The sequence below is a fragment of the Octopus sinensis genome, linkage group LG5 (assembly GCF_006345805.1).
Source record: "Octopus sinensis linkage group LG5, ASM634580v1, whole genome shotgun sequence".
Lineage (NCBI taxonomy): Eukaryota > Metazoa > Mollusca > Cephalopoda > Octopoda > Octopodidae > Octopus > Octopus sinensis.
The window spans coordinates 66,422,555-66,441,282 of record NC_043001.1 but is presented as its reverse complement, the minus strand read 5'-3'; the positions used below and the strand labels follow the sequence as shown (position 1 = coordinate 66,441,282).

The 18,728-nt window shown below is 35.7% G+C and overlaps 1 protein-coding gene across 1 annotated transcript in view; it reads left to right on the top strand.

The window, feature by feature from the left end:
* LOC118763331 overlaps positions 1 to 18,286 on the top strand; it is a 25,906-nt gene extending 7,620 nt beyond the window's left edge. Inside the window, exon 2 of the mRNA XM_036502718.1 lies at positions 16,717 to 18,286. The gene's annotated coding sequence lies outside the window, so the exon portion shown is untranslated. The remainder of the gene's footprint in view (positions 1 to 16,716) is intronic.
* The last annotated feature ends 442 nt before the right edge of the window (positions 18,287 to 18,728 follow it).

Genomic DNA, 18,728 nt, shown 5'->3' with positions numbered 1-18,728 from the left:
GTGAAGCTATATCCCCTTCTATTTCGTCAAAGACTTCGAGTAGTATGTCTCTAAATCTCTGTCCATTTGCAGGATCTTTAAGCTTCCAGACCCTTCTCCTTTAAGCTGGTCTTCTTCTGGGCAACCATTTAGCTCTGATCCTGAAGTCGCTAACTACTAATCTATGTTGAGGAGTACATTCCTAATCTATGTTGAGGAGTACATTCTTCGCCTGGAAAGGTTTTGGCATTTATAAGCAGCCCTCTTTCCCTCTTTCTGGTGAGGATGTAGTCAATCTGGCTAGTGTGTCTGCCAGAACGCTAGGTGACTAGGTGAGAGGTGGGTTTCCTGAAGTTGGTATTGCAGACCATAAGGTCATTTGCATCGCAGAACTCCAGCAGCCTGGTTCCCTCCTCATTTCGAGAGCCAAAACCGTAGCCTCCATGAACGCCATGAAGCCCCCGACATGCCATCCAACATGTCCATTGAAATCACCTGCCAGAAAGAGAAGGTCACTGCCATTTGTCAACGAGGTAGTCCGCAATAGGGTGTCGTAGAATTGGTCTTTCTGTCCTTCCGGTAGCCCTGGTTGAGGGGCATATGCCGAGATGATGGTAGCTGACCTATGGTGAAACACTAATCTAATCTTAAATACATATATATAAATATATATACATACATATACATATATATATACATATATATATCATAGGCATGCCGTCCATGGAAGCAAGGGAAGCAATGCTTTCCTTAAAAATTATAGAAACAAAATTGAAACTATATTACTTATTTTTCATAGGATCATTTTTCTAACGTTCTGTATATTTGATATAAACTATATGACATCATAGGCTTCAGACTTTTATTGTCAAAATTAGCATGAGAAAACAAACAGTGGCAGACAACACAAAAACTCTGTGCAAGGGAAGCAACACGCACTGTTGCAACATTTTTGATGTAATATTTTAACAGTTTTTCCAATAAAAATGGCACAAAGACTTTTTTCTAGTAAGTGCTGATAACGAATAGTTTTAGATGCTAATAAATACTTATATGCTTAGATTAAGTTTCTGTCTATTCGCAGTACCTATGATTTATATAATCTTACGTTATGTAACACTTAAATTGGAAAAGGGAAGCAAGTTGACATTCTGCTTCCATTAGAAAAATGATGTAAAGATAACACGTAGTTTTCTGCATTTATTCAACTAATATTTTATACTTTTTCAAATTTCAGAACACTCATAAGATAAGATGTGATTTCTTTTCATTTTAAGAATGGCTGTACAATATGAACATGTCAATTTGATTCAAATATCTATGTGACAGAAAATTTTGGTCATTGCATCCACAGCCCCACAGCCAGAAAGATCACCTGATATAAATATATATATATAAATACATATATATATATATATATATATATATATATATATATATATATATCGTGTCGGTGGCATGTAAAAGCACCATCCGTTCGTGTCCGTTGCCAGCCTCGCCTGGCCCCCGTGCCGGTGACACGTAAAAGCACCATCCGTTTCGTGGCCATTTGCCAGCTCTGTCTGGCCCCCGTGTTGGTGGCACGTAAAAGCACCATCCGTTTGAGTCTGTTGCCAGCCTCGCCTGGCCCCGTGCCGGTGACACGTAAAAGCACCGTCCGTTCATGGCCGTTTGCCAGCTCTGTCTGGCACCTGTGCGGGTGGCACGTAAAAAGTACCCACTACACTCACGGAGTGGTTGGCGTTAGGAAGGGCATCCAGCCGTAGAAACACTGCCAGATCTGACTGGGCCTGATGAAGCCTTCCAGCTTCACAGACCCCAGTTGAACCGTCCAACCCATGCTAGCATGGAGAACGGATGCTAAATGATGATGATGATGATGATGATGATGATATATATATGTGACAGAAAATTTTGGTATATATATATTTCTGTCACATATATATATATATATATATATCATCATCATCATCATCATCATCATCATTTAGCGTCCGTTCTCCATGCTAGCATGGGTTGGACGGTTCAACTGGGGTCTGTGAAGCTGGAAGGCTTCATCAGGCCCAGTCAGATCTGGCAGTGTTTCTACGGCTGGATGCCCTTCCTAACGCCAACCACTCCGTGAGTGTAGTGGGTACTTTTTACGTGCCACCCGCACAGGTGCCAGACAGAGCTGGCAAACGGCCATGAACGGACGGTGCTTTTACGTGTCACCGGCACGGGGCCAGGCGAGGCTGGCAACGGACTCAAACGGATGGTGCTTTTACGTGCCACCAACACGGGGGCCAGACAGAGCTGGCAAATGGCCATGAAACGGATGGTGCTTTTACGTGTCACCGGCAGGGGCCAGGCGAGGCTGGCAACGGACACGAACAGATGGTGCTTTTACGTGCCACCAACACGGGGGCCAGACAGAGCTGGCAAACGGCCACGAAACGGATGGTGCTTTTACGTGTCACCGGCACGGGGCCAGGCGAGGCTGGCAACGGACACGAACGGATGGTGCTTTTACATGCCACCGACACGATATATATATATATATATATATATATATATATATATATATATATATGTATTTATATATATATATTTATATCAGGTGATCTTTCTGGCTGTGGGGCTGTGGATGCAATGACCAAAATTTTCTGTCACATAGATATTTGAATCAAATTGACATGTTCATATTGTACAGCCATTCTTAAAATGAAAAGAAATCACATCTTATCTTATGAGTGTTCTGAAATTTGAAAAAGTATAAAATATTAGTTGAATAAATGCAGAAAACTACATGTGTTATCTTTACATCATTTTTCTAATGGAAGCAGAATGTCAACTTGCTTCCCTTTTCCAATTTAAGTGTTACATAACGTAAGATTATATAAATCATAGGTACCCAATATATATATTGGGTTGTCTGGACAGTTCATGCTGATTTTTAAAGGAAAGCAAAAGGTCAATAAATACTTGCTATTACATTTTTAATCAACCAAATATGAACCATGTTTCCTTTAACTTTAATATACCCTCTTTCCAGATTTGAGGTGGTTTTATGGCAAAGAATTCATCAAGGTATCTTTTTACGTCATCCAAGGAATTGAAATTTTTGCCATTAAGACTATTCTGCAGAGACCTGAATAAGTGAAATCCGAAGGAGCAATATCTGGTGAATATGGAGGCTGGGGTAACACATCCCAGCTGAGCTGCAGCAATATTTGTCTGGTTCCCAAAGAAACATGCAGTCTTGCATTATCATGTTTGAAAACAACACCCTTCCTTTTGGCCAATTCTGGACATTTCTCTTGAATTGCTACTTTTAACTTGTTCAGTTGTGTGCAGTATTTCTCAGAATTAATTGTCTGGTTACTTGGTAGAAGCTCATAGTACAGAATTCCTTTCCAATCTCACCAGACACAAAGCAAGACTTTTTTAGGGTGAAGACCCACTTTTGGGGTGGCTAAGAGTGGCTCATGTTGCTTACTCCAGGATCAATTCCTCTGAACATTTCAGTAGATAATCCATTTCTCATCACCTGTCACAATTTGCTTAAAAAAAGATGCATTTTCATTCCGTTTATAAAGTGAATCCCAGATGGAAATGTGATCCAAAAGGTTATTCTCACTCAACTCATGTGGTACCTAAACATCATTGTGATTTGTGTACCCAAGCTTTACCAGGTGCTCATGAATGACGAATTTTGATAGGTTGAGGCTTTCTGCCAATTCTCGGGTTGTGCAATGTGGGTTAATCTCAATTAATGACTTGATTTGGTTGTCATCTGTAGTGGATGGTCTGCCTGATCGCTCTTTATCAATAAGGCTACAATCTCCAGCTCAGAACCTTGTGAACCATTTCTGTACAGTTCTTTCGGATAAAGAAATATCACCGTAAACTGCGCATATTTCTTTGGTTGCTTGTGAGGCTTTTTTCCCTTTGCGGAAAAAGAAAAGCATCAAGTGCCGAAAATGAACTTTCTTATTTTCCATTTTAAAGGGTTACAGAATTAACACAGGTTATAGGAACATAAACCTTCTTCCACGAAAAGATAGCTTAAACTGTGCTCTAAGTGGAGGTATAGTCAAATCTTATTTTATGGACTCAACCATGTTCTAAAATAAGTCGAAAGGTAAGCTATTATAAATTGGCACGAACTTTCTGGACAACCCAAGATATATATATATATATATATATATATATATATATATATATATATATATATATATATATATGCATAAAAGTAGAATAGGGTACTATGGCCTCTTGGCTGAAACAGCTGTCAGACTTTATCCTACTTTCTCTGCTCTACATTATATATTTTAATAATTACTGGTATTTTTATATTTTATATTCTATATATTATATATGTAAAGCATAATATGTCATACAAGTATGTATATAGACATAATTGACTTTTTAAAAAAATAGAAAAATGGAGGAGGAAAAGATGTTGCATCAAAATTAGATTTAATACAAAATAGTATTCAGTACATATGGTCGTTTCAAAGGACAATACAAATATGCAAGAAAAAAATTATAATCATAGTAATTATAATTAAATCTATGTATTGCCATTCTCATCAGTGTGAAGAATTTTTGGAAGGATATCAAAAAGGTTTAATAAAATAAAGTAAATTAAAATAAGATACAATAAGGGAGAATACAAAAGGGGTAATAGGGAAAATCAGATATTTACAAGCAAGTTGTAAAAGGGAAAAATAACAGTAATAATAATAGTGAGAGAGACGAAAGTGAAAAAAGACAGGCATATCAATGTATATGCACGTCTAAATGTGCAGTAAACTATAACATAAAAATAAGAATATGTATATATATATGAGTATATATATGTATATATATATGTGTGTATATATATATATATATATATATATATATATATATGATGATGATGATGATATATATATATATATATAGTAGTAACAGAAAAGAGGAATTTCAATTATCCCCACGTGGTGAGTTGTAATGTATATAAGAAATTAAAAAAGGAAAATATGCACACTTACATAGTTATAATATGATTTTTAATATATCAACCAGTTTCGCTATCACTATTCATGATATTATGTTTTACTTATTTGAATATATATTTTTTCTTAAGAAGAAATTTTGTCCATGATGTGTGTGATGATGAAATTCACTAGTGAATGACTTCACAAGTAGATAAATAAAGGGAGGTAATTGGTTATCTCTATTATTATTATTGTTGTGAGTAGGGGAGATAACTGTTCAGCTTTCGGTAATGGGTGGGGATTATATATGTGTACAGACAGAGAAAAGTTTCAAAAACCTTGTTTAGTGAGGGGATTTATGTTCAGTGATGTAATCGTGAATTGAAATATGTAAAAAGATAAAAGTTGGCTATGCGTGCATATCAAGATGTGTTTTGTATTTTTCAATGAAAAAAATTTCTTTATTTAAACGTTCTTGTTGAGAGATTGTGTCTTTGCACTGGTAGAAAGGGAAGACTGTGAAATTTGGTTTGATGTTACCTGCACATTTTTCTATATGTTCACTGAGAGGAATTTGTATTGCGGGAAACGGATTTGCTCTTTATGTAGAGTGGTTCTCTTTCTCAAGGTCATACGTGTTTGTCCAATAAAGTGGTGTCCGCAACCTGAGCAGCTTATTACATAAATTAGGTTCTCAGAGGCACAAGTGAAACTAGTTTTAATTATGAACCTCTGTCCTTGTTTGAAAAGGAAGTCCAGGCTTTCAAGCTGGTTGGGACAGGTTCCACAGTTTGGGCGTCCACATTTTTCAACAGTTGGTTTTGTGGTTATTTTGTAAAGCTTCACATTTGTTAGTAGTCTCTTTAGCGATTTGTCTTGCTTTTTGCATTTGATGAGTTTGTGTGTTTTCAGGATGTCGTTCATTTTTGGATCTCTAGTTAGTAAAGGAAGAGTTTGCACAATAGTGTTGAATGCCTCACTGTTTCTGGGGTTGTGTGTTGATATAAATAGTAATGTTTTGAGTTGAGGTGTGGTGTTATGTTTTTTGTTCTTCGTGTTTTTGTATCTAATTGTTTGGCACATTTAATTCCCTCGTCGATAAGTGAGGGTGGTTATTGTCTTTCAGTAAGTGTTGTTTTGAGGTCTTGAAGACGAAGGTCCTGAGTTGTTCTATCAGATACTATTGTGCAGATCCTTTTTGCTAAGTTGAAAGGGATGTTTATTTTGATGTGTTTTGGGTGGCATGAGTTAAAGAGAAGATATTGTTTTGAATCAGTTGGTTTATAATAAATGTCAGTTATGATTTCATTGTTAACTTTTTTATCATGATGTTTAAAAATGGGAGTTGTTCTTTGTTATATTCCATTGTGAATTGAATGTTACTATTTATGTCATTTAGTGTTGTTTTGAAATCCATAAAGTTTGTCGATGCTCTCCTTCCAGATGATAAAGCAGTCATCTAGGTATCTCTTCCAATGTTATCAATCTTTACGCCAACATCCCCCATGACTATGGAATAAAAGCAATTAAATTCTGGTTGGAAAAGTACCCCAAAGTCCTCCCGGAACGCATACACCAAATCTTTATTATTGAATCCTTAAAATTTATACTTCAGAACAATTATTTCCTATTTGATGACACATATCGTCAGAAATGCAGAATTGCGATGGGAACGAAAGCAGCTCCTGTTCTTGCAAACCTAATAATGAGTTATTTTGAATTCACCTTATATGAAGTATCACTTCAGAAATATGGTTACCCATTTTACCTCTACATAAGAGAAAATTAGAAGAGATACCTAGATGGTATCACACACAACATGGACAAAATTTCTTCTTAAGAAAAAATATATATTCAAGTAAGTAAAACATACTATCATGAATAGCGATAGCGAAACCAGTCGATATATTAAAAATAATATTAAAACTATGTGTGCGTATTTTCCTTTTTTAATTTCATATATATATGTGTGTATATATATATATGTAAAGTGCATGGCTCAGTGGTTAGAGCATTGAACTTACGATCGTGAGGTTGTGAGTTCGAATCCCAGACTGGTCTGTGTGTTGTGTTCTTGAACAAGACACTATATTTCCCGTTGCTCCAGTTCACTCAGCTGTAGAAACGAGTTGTGACATCACAGGTGCCAAGCTGTATCAGCCTTTGCCTTTCCCTTGGATAACATTGGTGGCATGGAGAGGGGAGGCCGGTATGCATGGGAAACTGCTAGTCTTCCATAAACAACCTTGCCTGGACTTGTGCCTGGGAAGGTAACTTTCTAGGTGCAATCCCATGGTCAGTAATGACCGACGGGGGCTGCAGCATATATAAATATATCATCATCATTATCATTATCATATGTACACACCAACTACACAGATTCAACTCACGCTGATGGAGTGAACCTTTCACCAAGTAAAACAGTCCATCTGAAGAATTCTATATTACGAGACCCAGCTCAGCTTTGAGGCTACAACTGCGGCACAGCGTATTCGCCCAACCTGTCTCCGCCTCAAGACACAACATCTTGCATAGAACTCTTGCATATCATGTACTTCACGCATGAACTGGTAATCTAAATTCCATCTTAACACCATGCTGAGACTTTCATCTTATGCTTTGTATTTCTGTGTTATACGCATTCACCTTTGTATCTGTCACACACACGAACACACAGACACAAACACTTGTTGCATGCACACATACACAACACTTGCTAGCACTCACAACACTTTCACTTTAACACCTTGTTAATAAAATCTTCTCTTCTCTCAAACAGTGGAACGGCTTGTCGCCATTCATTTATATTCTGTTGGCACTGTATTATATAAGTGGTATTATGGCTTATCCTATTTTGTTAGGGATGTGACCGTGTGGCGTACTAAAGAAGACCTATGTCACCAAACTCCTCACATACGGTCGTATTCCTACATGTCCATAGCTTACATCAGGTACATCGTGTGGAGTTTCTACCCATGCCTTTTCTACAGATCAAGCAGGGCTATCTACCTGAAGGGAAATGTGGTTTGATAGCCTTCCTACTTACTAAAACTTTGGTTTTAACTAGGTTAACCCTAAGGCCCTTCGATTCTAGACCTTGCTTCCAAACCCAATCTTCATCTCTAGTTCTGTCAGTGATTCGGCTATTAGAGCATGGTCATCAGTATAGAGGAGCTCCTAGGGGCAGCTTGTCTTGAATTCCTCTGTTATTGCCTGGAGGGCTATAATGAATAAGAGGAGCCTGAGGACTGATTCTTGATGAACCCCAACTTCTATTTGAAATTTTTCTCTATACTTGTTGCCCACCCTCCCTTACTGACAGCATCCCTGTACAGAGCTAGTACACCTCTTACCAGCCACTTGTCTATCCCCAGTTTCTGCATTGACCACCAGATAAGGGATCAATGGACCTCGTCAATGGCTTTCTCCAATTCAACAAAAGCCAAGTACAAAGGTTTATCTTTGGCTAGGTATTTCTCCTGCAGTTGCCTTACCAGAAATATAGCATCAATAGTGCTTCTGCCTAAACTGCATTTCATCTAGGCTAACTCTCTCCCTAATTAGTTGGGCTAGGACCCTCTCTGTAACTTTCATCACCTGATCCAATAATTTGATACCCCTGTAGTTATTTCTATCTAAAGCATAACTTTTCCCCTATGGTGCTGCTACACCAGTCATTGGGTATGACTGTATATATATATATATATATATATATATATATTTCCTCCAAGTAAGTTTTATATATATATATATATATATATATATATATATATATATATATATATATAAAGTTAATCCAAACAAGAAAACACAAAAAAACACAACAACGCGAGGACGTGGAACAAATATAGTATTATTGGATGCTCATGTATATATATGTGTATATATATGTGTATATATATATGTATATATATGTGTATATATATGTATATATATATATGTATATATATGTATATATATATTTATATGTATATATATATATACATATATACATATATATATGTATATATAAATATATATATACATATACATTTTAAAGGCTTCCAAATAAAGAAGTGAGTGCTAGATACACAAAAAGAGGATAAATTCATGAAATAGAATGAAAATCAAAAGAGAGGATGCCGGTAAAAAATTTACAAGCAAATTTATCGAGCAATATTTAAACATAGTAAATAGGGTAATAAAAATAAATTATTATTACCAGTGACCTAGCATTAGTCTAATGACTAATTCGTCTTTTGTGCTAGGTCACTGGTAATAATAATTTATTTTTATTACCCTATTTACTATGTTTAAATATTGCTCGATAAATTTGCTCGTAAATTTTTTACCGGCATCCGCTCTGTCGCCGGGTATGATTTGCGTCTGCGCACTGGTCTGAAAAGTTAGGGTATATAGATCGTTAGATTTGCACGTGCTTCTAATGGTATGTAGATCTTGGATTACAAAGGCTTCCTGCTGATGATTCTGGCCTTGGCAGATAAATTCTATTTATTTGCTAAAAAAAAGATGAAACCGCAGTACAGGATTAGCTGAGTTGGTAAACGTTTTTGATTTTCATTCCATTTCATGAATTTATCCCCTTTTTGTGTATCTAGCACTCGCTTCTTTATTTGGAAGCCTTTTAATGTATTTATATATGAATGACATATAGTCTAATGATTAATTCGTCTTTTGTGCTAGGTCACTGGTAATAATAATTTATTTTTATTACCCTATTTACTATGTTTATATATATATATATATATATATATATATATATATATGACCTCGTGAGTACCGCTGGCAATTTTTTTCTTCTGTCCTCCCTTCTCGGGATCTTTCCTTCTCCTATGTTTCCGACGAAGAGCTCCGGTCGAAACGTTAAACCCTCCTTCTTCCCTTCTTTCCTGAGCGTCCAATAATACTTTATTTGTTCCACGTCCTCGCGTTGTTGTGTTTTTTGCTTTTATGTTTTCTTGTTTGGATTAAATTTATATATATATATATATATGTATGTATACATTATATATATATATATATATATATGTATATATACATTATATATATATATATTTATATATATATATATATATATGTATATATGTATATATACATTATATATATATATATATATGTATATATACATTATATATATATATATATATATATAGCAAAAAGAAAATGGAGGGGGATACAAAAATGACATACATCAGTCAGTAGACATTCTATTATGTCAATTTATTCCAAAACAAAAGGGAGTATTATAAGAATACAAACACATGCGTAGACCATGTGCTACACAAATATATACTAGTAATACATAAAAGAGTAAAAGATCAGTTCCTTACAGCCGTTTCTGTCAAGAGGTCATGATATCCTCTATGCTAGCTCCACCTCTTCAGTGTTCTGTCGGGATGGGTAGATAGAGTTTGGATGTTGAGCATGCCTCTGGGCTCCATCAGAGGGTCTACATGTTTAGGAGAGCCAATACATACAAGAGTCAGTTACTAATAGGTACAGTATATTTTTCTTATTGAAGAGAGCATAAGAAGAATAGGAGCAAGACTTAGTGTGAGAGGAGTAAAATTGAGTAAAATGGATTTGATATAGTAAGGAGAAATAAGTCGTAGACTTCATGTGTGGCCTTCCAAGATTCATGTTATTTTGTCTAGTGGTGGATAGGTAGGTATATGTGTGTATGTGTGTGTATAACTCAATGGTGAGATATCTCAAACACTCCACTATTGGCCCATAAACAGACTACAGTTGGAATACACAGGACAAGGAGGTAATGCAATCCTAGAATCAGAGTCAGTGCATGACAACCTGAAAATTCACATGAGTGATGATGCAACATTCTATGTGCATATTACCAACATGGCATCACTGCCGGCAAGTAGCTGGATGGATTCTAAGAACATTCAGAAACTACAAAAGGATACCGTGCTACTTTTATGGAGAACTTCCATTCTCACTCATCTGGATTACTGTTCTCACCTGTGATCACTACAGAAAGTCAACCTGGTGGTGGAACTTGAGGTAATCCACTGTCACTACACAAAAGAGATTGTCTCAGTGGAACAGATGAGCTAGTGGGAGAGGCTAAAGCACTGAAGCTCTACTTCCTAGAGAGAAGGCATGAAAGATATGCATGGTATACATATGGAAGATCTTGGAATGTCCAGCTCCCAACTTGGGAATGGAAAGCTATACCAACCATTGAACTGGACAGTACTACATAGCACAAAGATCCCATCTTCTCCCTCTAGAATAAGGATCAAGTATTGTAATAGCTTGGGTTGCAAGGGTCCACAACTATTCCACATTTTGCCAAACAGCATCAGAGATCTGTGTGTTCTTCAAAGAGTATCTGGACAAATTTTTATGTAAGATACCAGGAACAGCTCCATCCAACTTACTCCTTCATCAGAAATAGTACAGAAAAGAAACCTAAACACAGGTAGTGTTCCAGCATGGCCTCAGCCTATGTCTGAAATTTGTAAACGATAAAAAAATAATGTGTGTGTGTGTGAGTTTGGAGGGATATATTATCTGGGCAGATACCATGGTAGCTCTCAGTTATGTTCCAGGTTATCGCTAACTGCATCAATTGGTTTTTAATGTCTATGACTAGTAGGAGTTGTCATTCATACTGTAAATTCCTCCAATGGGTAATTCCACGTTGACTTCACTGGATGGCAATATCTTGAGTGTATATTAACTATAATTATAATGATAAAGAATATGGAGATTGGTATACCCTCAAAATTTATTTCCTTTTAATTTACTATGTCATACACCATATCTTTATGGTTATGATGACCTACACATTTCCACTGCACAGAGTATGAGCAGTTGCACATGCAACTGTGCATAATTTTCTGTACAGCTTTGTACAGGGTCTTCAACCAGCTTGGCTTGAAGAAAACTGAATTCAGTTAGTTGTTTGTTGGTTAGGGTTCAGAGGGAAGCTCACCTATTTCACTGAGTCAAACAGAAGAGACTTGAACACTAACACCAACATAAAACACAATATAATGGGGAACGGTAATACAGTAAGGACCAACAATGAAGGGAAGACAACTTCAACACAAGCCTATACCTTCACAAGACAATGAAAACATGTGTAGGTCATTGTAATCATAAAAATATTGTTTGACATTGTAAAATGAAAGGAAATAGATGTTGAGGATATATCAAACTCCATATTCTTTATCGTTATAATTATTGCTTATATATCTTTTACTTATTTCAGTCATTAGACCGTGGCTATGCTGGGGTATCACCTTGAAGAGTTTTTAGTTGAATTAATTGACCCTAATACATTTTTTTAAAGCCTGGTACTCATTCTGTCAGTTTCCTTTGCTGAACCTTTAAGTTAAGGGGATGTAAAAACAACACTGGTTGTCAAGCAGTTATAGGAGACAAACAGAGACACAAATACATACACTCACACACACACTCACACACACACACACACACACACACACACACACACACACACAAACATACTCACACACACACACACGCACATACACACATACACACACATGATGGGCTCATTTCAGTTTTCAATGAACAAATCCTCTCACAAGCCTTTGGTCAGTAGAAGACACTTGCCCAAGGTGCCACATAGTTGAACTAAACCTGCATCATGTGGTTGGGAAGCAAATGTCTTACCACAAAGCCAAGCCTGTACCTATTTAGAAAAATAAATTATATACGTATATTCAGTACACAGCATGGCTACAGTTAAATGATTGAAGCCAGTAAAACACTGTATGAATATATACACACATGCCTGTATATTACAAAGATTTTTAGGATTTTGTGCTGAAATTATTACCTTATATTAGTCTACCTCCCATGTCATATTCCTTGCATGTTATTGTCCTTCCATACCATAGTCCTTTTATGTTCTAGTATCTCTATGTTATAATCCTTCCCTGTCGTGATCCTTCCATGTTATAGTAACTTTATGTTAAAAGTCCTTCCATGTCATAGTACCCCCATGTTATAGTACTGCCATTGTATAGTATTTCCACATTATAGTATCTTCATGTTATAATTCTTCCACATTATAATCCTTCCTTGTCTTAGTACCTCCATGTTATAGTACCTTCTTGTTATAACCCTTTCCTGTCATAGTCTTTTCATGTTATAGTACCTTTATATTTTGTGTTGCCTTTTAGTACTTCCATGTTTATTGCATCTGTTCATCTGTTGTGATATTGGTAGAATCATCCACTTTTTGTCATGGAAGTATACCCACCATCTCAATCTGTGTATGAAAGAGTTGGTTTGTAGATAAGGATTTTAATATATTCCTTCTTTGGTGGCATTGGAATATCCTTAAAGGATGTTTTGATATTAATTCTCTCCATTCTCTGGTACTCCACCTTATTTGCTTGTTAAAGAACAAGAGTCACTTTGAATAGAGTATAAAGAGATAAATTATCCTGGAACATACTGTATTATCTCACAATTTGGTATAGATGCCAGCTATCCACAATGGTCCAATTACATAGTACTCAAGCTTAAAAGAGATATTTTATTGGTTGTCAAACCATAGTCCCTATCCTAATATCTAGTTGGATTACTTATTGTTTGTTCGTTCATGTTGACATTGTTGCTATTTATTGATCTATAATTCTTATTCTGGTTACTATTGTTTTTATTGTTTATATGGAAACTGTTTAATCTACTAGCATTGTGTGCTGCTATAATTTGTGCAAGATTTTTGCTATTAGAAAAGGCTACTCTAAATGTATGTTTATTAAATATTCTATAATATTTACTGTCTTTTGGAAAATGTTTAGCCAATGCTAAAAAAGTTTTGGATATGAATAAATCTCTACTCTTTTTGTCCTCAATTTTATATTCTCTGGAATACTTGCAGTTCTGAATAGGATTTTAATATATAAGCTGGTAAGCTTCACTTATTGGCTAGTTCTATGTTCCTATTATATATATAATATATAATATATATATATATATATATATATATATATATACATACACATACATATATGTATATATATATATATATATATATATATATATACGCACACATATACACACATATATTTCATGCTTTAGGAGGAGGTGTATTCCTGCAGTGGTTGGTATTTTACCTGCATATAAATATAAACATATACAGAAACATACGATGTGTTTATAGTTGAGCGCCTGAGATCGTGGTTTCCATTCGGGGGTGAAAGTTTATATTAATAGTTATGATAGCAGTTGGTACTAAAGGTAGTAAAGGAGGTAAATCTTTAGACAGTTACCAAGATACTGTATTAACTTCTGTTATTTTTTCCGTTATTTTTTTGTTAAACAAGTTGCTGAATCCCTATGGGTAATGGGGAGGGGATTTTGGTCATTCCCATAATCTAATTGGTCAGCTAATTTTTTTTGAAAGCCCATGATGCTGCTATGGTTGGTTAGTGGTTAACAGATAACATATACAAACTATATAAAAAAAGTATATATATATATATATATATATATATATATATATGCATGAAAACATAAAAACAAATAAGTCATGGTTAACTATGGGCAGGTAGTGGAGTAAAAATTGATATTGAGACTTGATTTGATTAGATTAAATTAAATTAAATTAAATTAGCTTAAATTTAGAATTATATAAGTAAAAAGTTGATGAGTGGATGGGTTAGTGAGTATAAAATAATAGGTTAGAGTTATATGACTAAGGAGATGTAGTTTTACTACATTGTTTACAAGAAATAAGCTATTACAAAGGTATAAAATCGCATATAATAAAAGTAGTACATGTATCCTTCTAATTAGGGAATTAACTGTGTATTTACCAAAATATATGGGCAATACAGGAGGAAATTCTATGTCAAAAGATATAAGGATCAATTTCTAATAAGGGATAAAATATCAGAAGGGACCGGAGAAGTTATTTTTCTAAGTTGTAGTTATAAACTCTCCGACGAAGCCTAGAGGCACACCCAAATACCCTAATTTTATCTACAGATCACTATGGTACATTGAAAAGATAGAAAGCAGAAGTGTTGTCTTGAGGATTGGTGATAACAAACCTCTTCAAATCTCAAAGTATTTAAAAAATAAAATAATAATAATAATGAAATTATTGTATACAGTGCTCAGGTGCACCACAACTTGTCAAAAAGTGTGTATAAAGTATATGCAGAATGTACAAATGTCTGGAAAGCAAACAGTGTATGAGTCAGATACATGCTTGCGTGTGTATGGAGGGCAGAAAATCAGGTGTAGTGTTGGCGAATCTCAGGAAGCATGGAAGTTTTGCAGGATGCAGTGCTCCGACAACTAACAATTGATGCCGGCAGTCTGTTCCATGCTTCAGTAACTCCTAGTGTGAAAAAATGTTTCTGAAAGTCATGGGAGCTGTGCTGTTTTCTGACTTTGTAAACATGTCCACGGGTGTTAGACAGGTGGAGTTTGAAAAGGTGCTCAGAGTTATTGTTTGTAAGATGGTTAATAATTTTATGGGTGTCTGCCAAGTCAGCTACCAGACGTTGGAGTTTCAATGTGTCCATGCCCAGGGAAGTAAGGCATTCAGAATATGGCAAATGCCTGATGGAAGGTATTCTCTTGGTTGCACATCGCTGAACGGCTTCCAGATGATTAATATCCTGGGCAAGATAGGGGTTCCAGACCGGTGATGCAAATTCAAGGTGAGGTCATACCATAGCTATATAAAGCCGCAGATAGATAGCTGGAGAGCAGCTCACAAAGGACTTGGTGAGTGATGCCAAGACACCCTCAGCCTTCTTGGCAATTTTAGCGATGTGTTTTGTCCAACGCAAATCGCTGTCGACAATAACGCCCAGGTCACGTTCACACGAAGACTTTTTGAGATTAGTGTTGTGGAGGGAGTAAGTAGACGCTGGGTTTTTCCTCCCAAAATGCATGGTGGTACATTTGTCCACAGCCAGCTTGAGTTGCCAGTCCATGATTCACTGCTGCATTGTGTCCAGGTCTGATTGCAATAGAGATCTATAGTGTACAGGATCTGACCTCTTTATTTCGAGGTACAGCTTGATGTCATCTACATATTTCAGCACTGTGGCATTCTTTAAGTTGCCATCTGCGTCATTAACACATGCAACTAATAAAAGGGAGGCAAGAACAGATCCCTGTGGTACACTAGATGTCATCTCATAGGGTGAAAAGTGCTATCCTAGAACTGTGACAACCTCTTTTCGGCCGATAATAAAGGACTTCAACCAGTTATAGAGATCGTCTCTTACACCCAACACAGAGAGTTTCATCATAAGTCTTTTGTGTGGCACAGAGTTAAAAGCCTTAGCAAAGTCCAGGTAAATAACATCCACCCAGGATCCACGATCAGTGATTTGGGTAATGTCCTCCAGAAACTCAATGAGTTGATTACAGCAGCTGGAGTTAGGAATAAATCCAAATTGTGACAGCTGGAAGAGGCTGTGAGACTTCCAGAAGTTCCAGAGGGTTTCCCTGACACAGGATTCCATCAGTTTGGTGATGCAGCTAGTAAGACTAACAGGGCGATAGTTGACAGGCGATGTGCGGTCACCTTTTTGAACAGAGGGATAACACTGGCAGTTTTCCACTGCTCTGGAGTAACACCATTGTCAAGACAGAATTGGAAGAATAGTGAAAGTTCTTAGAATTCTTTCAGAATTCAGGGCTGCACTTTTTGGCACGTCAGCAATGCAAGTTTTATGATTTCCACTTAATAACATAATGTTCAATATTGTTTTGTTATCTATAAACACTCTGTCAACTTCTTTTGCAGGTAAATAAAACCCGTTTACATAAACTTTTGGATGACGCAAGCCTTCAAAGGACTAGTCTATTACATTGAAGTTCAACTTACAATGGGGACAACCAGGCTGATTATGACTTCTATACAGTCTTTTGGAGTCTAATTCCATCTTCAGAATCAATCTTTCTCTCTGGTAACACCCTTTTCGGATATTTCCCTTCACAGATCCATATCCAGTCCCATTTGAAGTTTGTGATACATTGCACTAACAACACAATGAAAGCTGAGACCACCATAAAGAAATTAGACTAAGGTGATACTGATACCAGTGAAGTTTCTGTCATGTAAATGTTATTTTTGCATGTTTATTAAAGATCAAAGTACAATTTAATGGCTTCACTAAATATATTTTGGCTGTTGACAGCAAACCCTTGAACTCATAGACTTATTTCTTGATGGGTTTTCAAACCCTTACTAAGCAAAAGAAAAGTGATAAGCCTAGAAAAAGATTTTAACTTCAAATCTAGTGAGATCAAAGGTAGATGAATGTGGTGTGAGAATCAAGCTAAATAATATGGTTAAAGAAATTATATAGGAAATGCAATATTATATAAAGAGATTCTTATGTCAAGAGTAAATGCAACTTTGTCATAGACACATACTGGCATCTAGCAATTTAGGGATGGCTTAAGGAATTTTGGATACTTGAAAAGATCTAAGAATGAAAGACGTTGCTAGGTGATTTACAGTAATAAGATCTTATTGTACATTGGTGACGATATAAAGTATATATTTTAAGGATTATTCAGTAGAATAAAATTTGATCCTTACAGGATTATTCTTTTTCAATAAGGAGCAGAAAGTTTGAGTTTTTCTTAACAACTGTTTCATGTGTGTTTGTGTGTTTTATGAAGTTGTATAATATAATATGTGAAGTCAGGGGGAAAAATAACAACATAAAGTTTGAAGTCATCTTTCGTCAGGAGAAAAATACTTTCGTCTGTTAATCAAGACAAGATATAATAAACAATATTAAATAGAATTTATAGATAATGTTGGATAGATTTAGTTATAGGAAAGGAGTATCATCAAGCTGTGTCATTTGATTTTAGTTTTCAAATGATATGTTTCATTTAACTACTGTAGATACATCAAATCTTCCTATTTCTTCTCTCCAATAAATCCAAAAGGCTTTAAGGAAAAGCCTCTTCATAGTTGTTTGAGCTGCTAAAAAGATCAACTAATTTTCCCTAAAATCATACACAACACATATTAAAGAGGATACAGTTGTCAATGTAATCATAGATATACTTGCCTGAAAAGATGGGATGTAGAGGGCTGGAGTGCACTTTGTCCATAGGTGTTTTTAATCAAGGCTTATCTGAAGCAAAACAACCAATATCTCAAGAAAAATATAAACAAGAATTTAAAGTTTTATGCAATACTCAAGTGATCCATTTCCATAATTTGTCGAAAATCAATTGAGTTTCTTACAGAAAACTTTCTTTCCATTTGTGATGTTCCCACTACATTGTAAGTTCAAATTTCACTGTTGTTGACTTTTATTTCATCCAGGATCAATAAAATAATAAGCACCTAAGTGTTTCTGTTTATTTTAACCAAATTCTACTTGCTTAAAAAATGTGTATTTTTGTGTCTATTGTAAATCATTACTATTAAAATCTTCTTCTTCTTCTTCTTCTTCTTCTTCTTCTTCTTCTTCTTCTTCTTCTTCTTCTTCTTCTTCTTCTTCTTCTTCTTCTTCTTCTTCTCTTCTTCTTCTTCTTCTTCTTCTTCTTCTTCTTCTTCTTCTTCTTCTTCTTCCTCCTCCTCCTCCTCCTCTTGTGCTGATGCTACATAAAGCATACTAGTGCTAGTGCCATGTGAAAAATATTCAGTACACTCAGGAAAGGACATCCAGAACAAACAATGAAGCCTGCACAGCCCCTGGCCTTCCCAGCTCCTGTCAAACTAACCAACCCATGCCAGCATGGAAAATAGATGTTAGATGATGATGATGATATATATATAATGTACTGTTC